Source organism: Mustela putorius, unplaced genomic scaffold (genome assembly GCF_011764305.1).
Source record: "Mustela putorius furo isolate JIRA1106 unplaced genomic scaffold, ASM1176430v1.1 tig00000219_pilon_pilon_pilon, whole genome shotgun sequence".
Lineage (NCBI taxonomy): Eukaryota > Metazoa > Chordata > Mammalia > Carnivora > Mustelidae > Mustela > Mustela putorius.
This window is the reverse complement of record NW_025421318.1, coordinates 105,991-116,308: the sequence shown is the minus strand read 5'-3', so window position 1 is coordinate 116,308 and position 10,318 is coordinate 105,991.

Sequence of the window (10,318 nt, the reverse complement as noted above, 5' to 3'; positions counted from 1 at the left end):
GCTCCATCGCCCATGAATAGTCATTCCCCATTTTTACTCCCAATGCCCCCAGCCCTAGGCAACCACTAATCTGCTCTCTGTCTCTGTGAATTTGCCTAGTTTGGACATTTCATATAAAACAAAATCATAAAAATATATGTGGCCTTCTTGGTCTGGCTTCTTACACTTTGCAATTGTTTTTTTAAGTTTCATCCACGTTGTAGCAGGTATCCATCCTCCATTCTTTTTATGTTGAATGCTGATCTCTTGTATGACTATACTGAGTTTTTTTTAAATCCATTCATCAGTGGGTGGACATTGGGTTGCTTTTACTTCTTAGCTGTTGTATGTAATTCTGCTATGAAAAACTAGCCTACAGGGCACCTTGGTGGCTCAGTCTGTTAAGCATCTGCCTTCAGCTCAGGTCACTATCTTGGAGTCCTGGTACTGAGTCCCGCATCAGACTCCCTGCTGAGCTTCCCTCACTTCCTGTTCCCCCTGCTTGTGCACTCATACTCTCTATGACAAATAAATCTTTTTTTAAAATTAGAATTAAAAAAAGATTTTATTCATTTATTTAACACAGAAAGAGAGGGGAGAGAGAGAGCACACAAGAAGAGGGAACAGCACACAGGGAAAAGCAGGCTCCCCGCCGAGCAGGGGGTCCAATGCAGGACTCTATCCCAGGACCCTGAGACCATGACCTGAGCGGAAGGCAGAGGCTTAAGCAACTGAGGCATCCAGAAGTGCCAAATGAATAAAAATCTTAAAAAAAAAAAAAAAAAAAAAGCAACTGGCCTAGCCTACCGATTTTGGCGTGGAGTGTATGTTTTCATTTCCCTTTGGCATATATGTAGGAGTAGAGTTACTGGGGTCTGTGGTAACTTTTTGGGGATTTGCTGGACTTTTCCAAAGTGGGTGCACCATTTACATTCCCACCAGTGGTGGATGAGGGCTTTGGTTTTTCTCGTTTCTGGATTCAATTTTATCTTCATCTTTTAGTTGATTCTCTTATCACTTCTGCCTTCTCTGGTAATCTTCTCACTAGGTTGGGAGAATATTTCCATACCATTTTTGTTAGTGTCACATGTCTTTTCCTCACAGTGAAGAAATGGCAGGTGGTCAATTCTTATCCACTCTGAATGTCACATTTCTTTTGATTTCACCCTGCTTCCCAGAAATAATGCAAAGCAAGCAACAATGGAAGTTGATGCCATCTCCAGATCCATAAACCATTTTAGTTCTTAAAACCTAGAAAGTTTTTCTCTTGGCTATAAGCTAAATGAAGGCAAGTACCTTCTCTTTTGTGTTTTCTTGTAAACTTTGTATGCAGCTTGTGATGAGTTGTTCAATTAAGTATTAAATGAGAATGGCTATTGTCTCATGTGTAAAATGACTAACTGTTGTGTAGATTGAATAATTTTTCCTAATTATGCACACAACTTCTGATAACCTAACCAGTTTGGTTATTGTTTTCAATGCACAGATGAACAGGAGACTGAAGATATGATATAGAAGAATGTAAAGAATCTTAAGCAAAGACTTGCTGGGCGTGTTCTGAGAAAGTGGGTAAATTCAATTACATAATTTTTTTCCGAATTCTTATATTCAATGACTGCATTTATAGGGACCATTCCTCAAATAATGATGTTAATATTTGGATTTTCTCTACCTGGATTATATTTCTTTGATATTTTTGAGACTTGAGGTACAATTGGTCAGTGGGGTTTTTTTTCATTGAAATTTCTTGTAAAATTGTATTTTATTGCCAAACTTGTAACATCAGGGATACATTATAGAAACCAACATTTTATGTATGTGTGAGTTACCTTAAAACTAGCTCAAGTGCTATGATGACTTTGTGTTTGATTTTATGTGTTACAACTTCATTGGGATTCAGACAGATTTAATCACTGTGAATTCTTACTTGGGCCCTGATTTTCCAGATTTCCTCCTCTCTGATGTCTGGTGGTAAGTATAACTTGCCAAAGGGGGAAAAATTTTTTTTTTCTCAACAAAGCAATGTTAGCATAGACTTTGCTTTCTTATTAACAGTGATACTTTGCTTAAATAGGAGTTTGACTGAATTACTTGATTTAAAAAAAAATTATTTGAAAGCAAGAGAGAGAGTGAGAGTGAGAGACTAAGTGAGCACAAGCAGGTAGAGAGGCAAGCAGCAGGAGAGGGAGAAGTAGGCTCCCTGCTGAATAAGGAATCTGATGCAGGACTTGATCCTAGGACTCGGGGATCTGAGCCAAAGGCTGTCACTTAACTGACTGAGCCACTCAGGAGTCCCTGAATTACTTGATTTTTATTATCAGTTATCATCTTTCAGAATGCAGCAACTATATCATCCTGTTGGAGAGTGTATTTATGTCAGAATTTTGAGCAGAGGTTCTATGCCTTTCTTTGATTGAACCAATTTAATCATCTTCTCATCTCTGAAGCAAATTCTGTGGCCAGGGGATGGGCTGTGATAATTGGTGTAGTCAGGGATTCATGCTTGCTTTTTCTAGATAGGAGCTGGGTTAATCTGCCTGGAGTAACATGTAGAAATTATGGACAGTAGTAAAAAGTAAGCAGTAGCAAGACATAGTCACATAAATCCACACTGTTTCCCAATGAGAATGCTATGGTAAATGCTCTAATTTTAAATAGATTGAAGATGGGGGGGGTTTATAATATAAAATTGTTAAAATATTAAATAATGTGTTGATGCTCTCCATGCTAAACTGACAGATGTCATAGAAAGAGACATCCACTTTCTAGATAGTAATTTGATACACACCTCTTATAAAAAGACCACATAAAGAGGTCTTCTAAATCTTCTTTTTGGTTAGTCTTATGTTATACTGGAAATGGATGGGTGATATTCTTGAAACATGGGTATTAATCAAAATGCTATAAATACCATATAGAGAGGGAAAAGGGAAGACACTCAGAATTTTTTCTCTAGAGTGCACTAAAAGAAATTAGAAAGCAGCAAAGATCAGCTACTTAAGAAAAGTTGTGTGGCTCTATTTTAAGAGAGGTTTGTCTAGTTACAGGTTAGTCACTTGGATTCATGAGAGCAATTTATGTCCACACTTTTTGACAATGAATTGGCTCTACAAGTCCAGTTTATTTCTGATGAAAAAGAAATGAGCAGGTAATCGTGCTGCCTTTAATGAAGTTTGGAGGGATAAGTATGTCGCACGACTATTTTTTGCTTACCTGTTTCATCACCTGTTAGTGGATGATGTTAACGATGACTTTAAAAAATGAATTCTGTGCTACTATTTTCAGAGGAATCGATAGGCAATTTCTTTTTTGAGCTGCCTCTTTCAGTTGACATGAAAATAACAACGGTTTTGTTGTTGATGTCAATGTGTGACAGTGTAATTCATCTTGATGTGAAGGATTTTGTTGGGGGGTACCAGCAGAATTGAAGTCATGCTTTTAGACTCTCCTAGCAATGATGTGTGTTGTAAGGTTTAAGTCAGGGGAGAGGTGACATGGGTGGGAATTTGGAGTGGTGACAGAGAGGAGCCATTATGGCCCAATACCCTTTTTGAGGAGCTCAGCTTTCTAAACCTGTGCTTCTGGTATTTGAGTGTGTGTGTGTGTGTAGGGGGGTTGAGAGCTTATGCCTTCCTAATGTGTTTCCGCAAATGGTATTTGGGGTATAATGAGCCTTTATGTTATAGAAGTTTAAGAGAAGAGAAGTAAGATGGAATGATCTTAAATAATGGATTTTGCCATTGAAAGAGCTGACACCATTCATTCCATAGCACATCAACTGAAGGGACCTCTAACAGGGACTGGTAAGCTGAATATAGACTATAATTCAGATGAGACCAGGTGCAATCAAGGGTATAATGTAATGCAACATGAAGACTCCAGGTTTTGTTTTGTTCTAAATATTATCCTGTAAGGGAGAAAATGTTCTTATTAAAAATCAGTGCTTTCCCCAAGATACAGATGTAGTGAAAAGAAGGGCCATATGCACCCCAATATTCATAGCCACAATGTCCACAATTGCCAAACTGTAGGAAGAGCCTAGATGCCCTTCAACAGATGAATGGATAAAGAAGATGTGGTCCATATATACAAAGGAATATTACTCAGCCAACAGAAAGGTGAATACCCAACTTTTGCATCAACATGGTTGGGACTGGAGGAGATTATGCTGAGTGAAATAAGTCAAGCAGAGAAAGTCAATTATCATATGGTTTACTTTACTTGTGAAGCATAAGGAATAACATGGAGGACATTAGGAGAAGGAAAGGAAAAGTGAATTTAGAGAAATCAGAGGGGGAGATGAACCATGAGAGACTGTGGACTCCTAGAAACATAAACTGAGGGTTTTAGAGGAGAGGGGGGTTGGGAGGATGGGTCAGCCTGGTGGTGAGTATTAAGGAGGTCACATATTGCATGGAGCACTGGTTTTTATAGGCAAACAATGAATCTTGGAGCACTATATTAAAAAAACTAATGATGTGTGATGATTAACATAACAATAAAAAAGTAAAGATAAAAAAATGTAATAATGACACAAAGTATAGGAATAACTTCATGCACACACAAAAAAAATCAGTTTTTATTTTAAGGTTCCTTCTAGACCTCAGTCTTTGCCTTGCCCCAGAATAAGATAGAGAAGAAAAGCAGGAAAGAGAATCTTCAGGATCTTAAAATTTTTGAGCTTTTTCTGCTTATGACTTCTCAAGAAAACAACTGGCACCACCTTTATTGTAAATTCCTGAAGGACCCGAAGTTTATGGCCTGTCAACTCTCTCTGGAACACAGGACCATAAACTCTCGTAGCAGGAAAAAGGTATCACCCTGATGGCGTAATTTTAATTCTTACAAGCCCTTTGTTTCCATGTAACCTACTGATTCGAAGGTGAGTCTCAGAGTAAACATGGAACATGTCTGGGAAAAAGCTCCTGTTCCTATACACTTTTTCTGTGTCCTATCAGAATTTTTAAAAAAATTATATTCAATTAGCCAACATAGAGTTCATCATTAGTTTTTTTGATGTAGTGTTCAGGGATTCATTAATTGTGTATAACACCCAGTTCTCATCACCACACATGCCCTCCTTAATACCCATCACCTGGTTACCTCCTCCCCTCACTCCCCTCCCCTCTGAAACCCTCAGTTTTGTTTCCTGGAGTCCATAGTCTCTTGTGGTTTGTCTCCCTCTCTGATTTCTTCTCATTGTTTTCCCTTCATTCCCTATTGTCCTCTATACCATTGCTTATGTTCCACATATGAGTGAAACCATATGATACTTGTCTTTCTCTGTTTGACTTACTTCAGTTAGCACAGTCCCCTCCAGTTCCATCCATGTTGATGCAAATGGTGAGTATTCAGCCTTCCTGATGGCTGAGTAATTCCATTGTATATATGGACCGCATCTTTATCTAGTCATCTGTTGAAGGACCTCTTTGGCTGTTGTGGGCATTGCAGCTATGAACATTGGGGGTACATGTGCCCCTTGTTTTCACTGTCCTATTAGGATATTTTCAGTGACTGTAGGCTTGCTACTTAAAAGTGAATTAGAATTCTCTTCCAAGACTTGCCATGTTTGTGCTCCTCTCAGAAGGAATGCTGTCCTTTTTGAAAGAATTATCTTTCAAATCAGTTTTCCAAACTCTGTGACCCTTTCCATACCTTCTAGTGATTGATTCTTTACCTGGGCACCATGAAATGATTTGGCAGTTTATATGCTTCGATATGATTATGCTGCCTTCAAAGGAGAAGTGTTTTTAGAATGAGACAGAAGTCAATAAGAGTGTATCTCAGTCTGTCAGTCATTTCTAGAGTTCACTGGACTCCAAAGCCAGACCTTTAGCCTATTCCTAAGATTTTTGATTCGACCTGTTCTTATTAAAAATGGAAATTAATTGGCCGGTATTCTACATTCATTGTTAGCTCACCCAGAACTCAAGGTCTGCTTAATGTAATGCTTTGGCCTTCTCTTCAAAAACTAATCTTATGCTGAAAAAGCATTTGACAAAGTACAGCATCCCTTCCTGATCAAAACTCTTCAAAGTGTAGGGATAGAGGGCACATACCTCAATATCATCAAAGCCATCTATGAAAAACCCACCGCAAATATCATTCTCAATGGAGAAAAACTGAAAGCTTTTCAGCTAAGGTCAGGAACACGGCAGGATGTCCATTATCACCACTGCTATTCAACATAGTACTAGAAGTCCTAGCCTCAGCAATCAGACAACAAAAAGAAATTAAAGGCATCCAAATCGGCAAAGAAGAAGTCAAATTATCACTCTTCGCAGATGATATGATACTATATGTGGAAAACCCAAAAGACTCCACTCCAAAACTGCTAGAACTTGTACAGGAATTCAGTAAAGTGTCAGGATATAAAATCAATGCACAGAAATCAGTTGCATTTCTCTACACCAACAACAAGACAGAAGAAAGAGAAATTAAGGAGTCAATCCCATTTACAATTATACCCCAAACCATAAGATACCTAGGAATAAACCTAACCAAAGAGGCACAGAATCTATACTCAGAAAACTATAAAGTACTCATGAAAGAAATTGAGGAAGACACAAAGAAATGGAAAAATGTTCCATGCTCCTGGATTGGAAGAATAAATATTGTGAAAATGTCTATGCTACCTAAAGCAATCTACACATTTAATGCAATTCTTATCAAAGTACCATCCATCTTTTTTTCAAAGAAATGGAACAAATAATTCTAAAATTTATATGGAACCAGAAAAAACCTCAAATAGCCAAAGGGATATTGAAAAAGAAAGCCAAAGTTGGTGGCATCACAATTCCGGACTTCAAGCTCTATTACAAAGCTGTCATCATCAAGACAGCATGGTACTGGCACAAAAACAGACACATAGATCAATGGAACAGAATAGATAGCCCAGAAATAGACCCTCAACTCTATGGTCAACTCATCTTCGACAAAGCAGGAAAGAATGTCCAATGGAAAAAAGACAGCCTCTTCAATAAATGGTGTTGGGAAAATTGGACAGCCACATGCAGAAAAAATGAAATTGGACCATTTCCTTACACCACACACGACGAAAATAGACTCAAAATGGATGAAGGACCTCAATGTGTGAAAGGAATCCATCAAAATCCTTGAGGAGAACACAGGCAGCAACCTCTTCGACCTCAGCTGCAGCAACATCTTCCTAGGAACATCGCCAAAGGCAAGGGAAGCAAGGGCAAAAATGAACTATTGGGATTTCATCAAGATCAAAAGCTTTTGCACAGCAAAGGAAAGAGTTAACAAAATCAAAAGACAACTGACAGAATGGGAGAAGATATTTGCAAACGACATATCAGATAAAGGACTAGTGTCCAAAATCTATAAAGAACTTAGCAAACTCAACACCCAAAGAACAAATAATCCAATCAAGAAATGGGCAGAGGACATGAACAGACATTTCTGCATAGAAGACATCCAGATGGCCAACAGACACATGAAAAAGTGCTCCATATCACTCGGCATCAGGGAAATACAAATCAAAACCACAATGAGATATCACCTCACACCAGTCAGAATGGCTAAAATCAACAAGTCAGGAAATGACAGATGCTGGCGAGGATGCGGAGAAAGGGGGAACCCTCCTACACTGTTGGTGGGAATGCAAGCTGGTGCAACCACTCTGGAAAACAGCATGGAGGTTCCTCAAAATGTTGAAAATAGAACTGCCCTATGACCCAGCAATTGCACTACTGGGTATTTACCCTAAAGATACAAATGTAGTGATCCAAAGGGGCACGTGCACCCGAATGTTTATAGCAGCAATGTCCACAATAGCCAAACTATGGAAAGAACCTAGATGTCCATCAACAGAAGAGTGGGTAAAGAAGATGTGGTATATATACACAATGGAATACTATGCAGCCATCAAAAGAAATGAAATCTTGCCATTTGCGACAACATGGATGGAACTAGAGCATATCATGCTTAGCGAAATAAGTCAAGCAGAGAAAGACAACTATCATATGATCTCCCTGATACGAGGAAGTGGTGATGCAACTTGGGGGCTTAAGTGGGTAGGAGAAGAATCAATGAAACAAGATGGGATTGGGAGGGAGACAAACCATAAGTGACTCTTAATCTCACAAAACAAACTGAGGGTTGCTGGGGGGAGGGGGGTTGGGGAGAAGGGGGATGGGGTTATGGACATTGGGGAGGGTATGTGCTTTGGTGAGTACTGTGAAGTGTGTAAACCTGGCAATTCACAGACCTGTACCCCTGAGGATAAAAATATATTTTTATAAAAAATAAAAAATTAAAAAAAAACCCTAATCTTATACTTTGTATGTATATGTAGGATTTCTTCTAAGTTCTTTTTTAGTGCTGTTTTTGACGAAAGGTGAATTCATTCTCTAAAAGGTGACATCTGTAGAGTTTGGCCCAACTTTTTTTTTTTTTTTAAAGATTTTATTTATTTATTGGACAGACAGAGATCACAAAGTAGGCAGAGAGGCAGGCAGAGAGAGAGGAGGAAGCAGGCTCCCTGCTGAGCAGAGAGCCCGATGCGGGGCACAATCCCAGGATCCTGGGATCATGACCCGAGCCAAAGGCAGAGGCTTTAACCCACTGAGCCACCCAGGCATCCCTGGCCCAACTTTGTAAGGATGGCTCTTCCTTCAGTAGTACTTACTACTACTACTACTACTACTACTACTACTACTACTACTACTACTTCTTCTTCTTCTTTTTTTAATTGTGTTATGTTACTTACCATAAAATACATCATTAGTTTTTGATGCAGTGTTCCAAGATTCACTGTTTGCGTATAACACCCAGTGCTCCATGCAATACGTGCCTTCCTTAATACCCACCACTAGGCTCCACTATCCCCTCTACCCCCTTCCATATAAAATCCTCAGTTTTTCCTGGAGTTCACAGTCTCTCATGGTTTGTCTTCCCTTCCAATTCCCCCCCCACCCCCACCCCTTCAGTTTTCCTTTTCTTCTCCTAACATCCATGTTATACCTTGTGTTCCACAAGTAAGTGACACCATGTGATAATTGACTTTCTCTGCTTGAGTTCTTTCACTCAGCATAATCTCCAGTCCCATCCATATTGATGCAAAAGTTGGGTATTCACCTTTCTGTTGGCTGAGTAATATTCCATTGTATATATGGACCACATCTTCTTTATCCATTCATCTGTTGAAGGGCATCTCGGCTCTTTCCACAGTTTGACTATTGTGGCCATTGCTGCTATGAACACTGGGGTACATAGGGCCCTTCCTTTCACTACATCTGTATCTTTGGGGTAAATACCCAGTAATGCAATTGCATGGTTATAGGGTAGCTCTATTTTTAATTTTTGAGGAACGTCCACAGTTTTCCAAAGTGGCTGCACCAACTTGCATTCCCACCAACAGTGTAAGAGGGTTCCCATCTCCACGTCCTCTCCAACATTTGTTGTTTCTTGCCTTGTTAATTTTTGCTATTTTGACTGGTGTAAGGTGGTATCTCAATGTGGTTTTGATTTGAATCTCCCCTGATGGCTAATGATGATGAACACTTTTTCATGTGTCTGTTTGCCATTTGTACGTCTTTATTGGAGAAGTGTCTGTTCATGTCTTCTGCCCATTTTTTGACATGATTGTTCTTTGGGTTTCGAGTTTGGGAAGTTCTTTATAGATCTTGGAGGTCAGCCTTTTGTAGCATTTACTAATGCTTCTAGTAGCTCATCTAATGCTTCTCCACAACATGCAGTTGCGTAGCCCACCTAATGCTGTCATTCATGGGCCCGAAAATGGAGCTGTGAGAATTGTGTGCCCTTCACTTGTTTTTCCCATTTTCATGGTTCTTCATAAAGACAGGACTGTACTTGCAGAAGGATTTAAAAGGGGATATTTATTACCTTAGTAAAATATAAAATTATGCCCTGTAGGGGGCCCTATCTTGAGTCCTTGCTTTCCCAAGATTTTTTTGTAAGTAGGCACCACACCCAGTGTGGAACCCAACATGGGGCTTTAACCCAGGACCCTGAGATCAAGACCAGAGTCAAGATCAAGTCGGATGCTTCGCCTACCGAGCCACTCCAGTGTCCCATCTTGCCTTTGTTTGCTATGGTAAGCTCATGTTTTGTTCTTATTCTACAAATCCAGCAAATGTGTTTCTTGAGCAAATCTTTCTTCTTCAATTATACAGGAACTGGGAATGTTACTGATTAGTGTAATGTGTTCTTCTGTATGCTGTATTGCTTTAGGAATGGAATTTACCCCCACCTCCTAACAAAGCCAGCAGAGAACAAATAAACATGGATACAGTAAGTATAAATATAAATTTCTGTATGATTTATTGTTGTTCCTTGTACATAAGAAACAGTA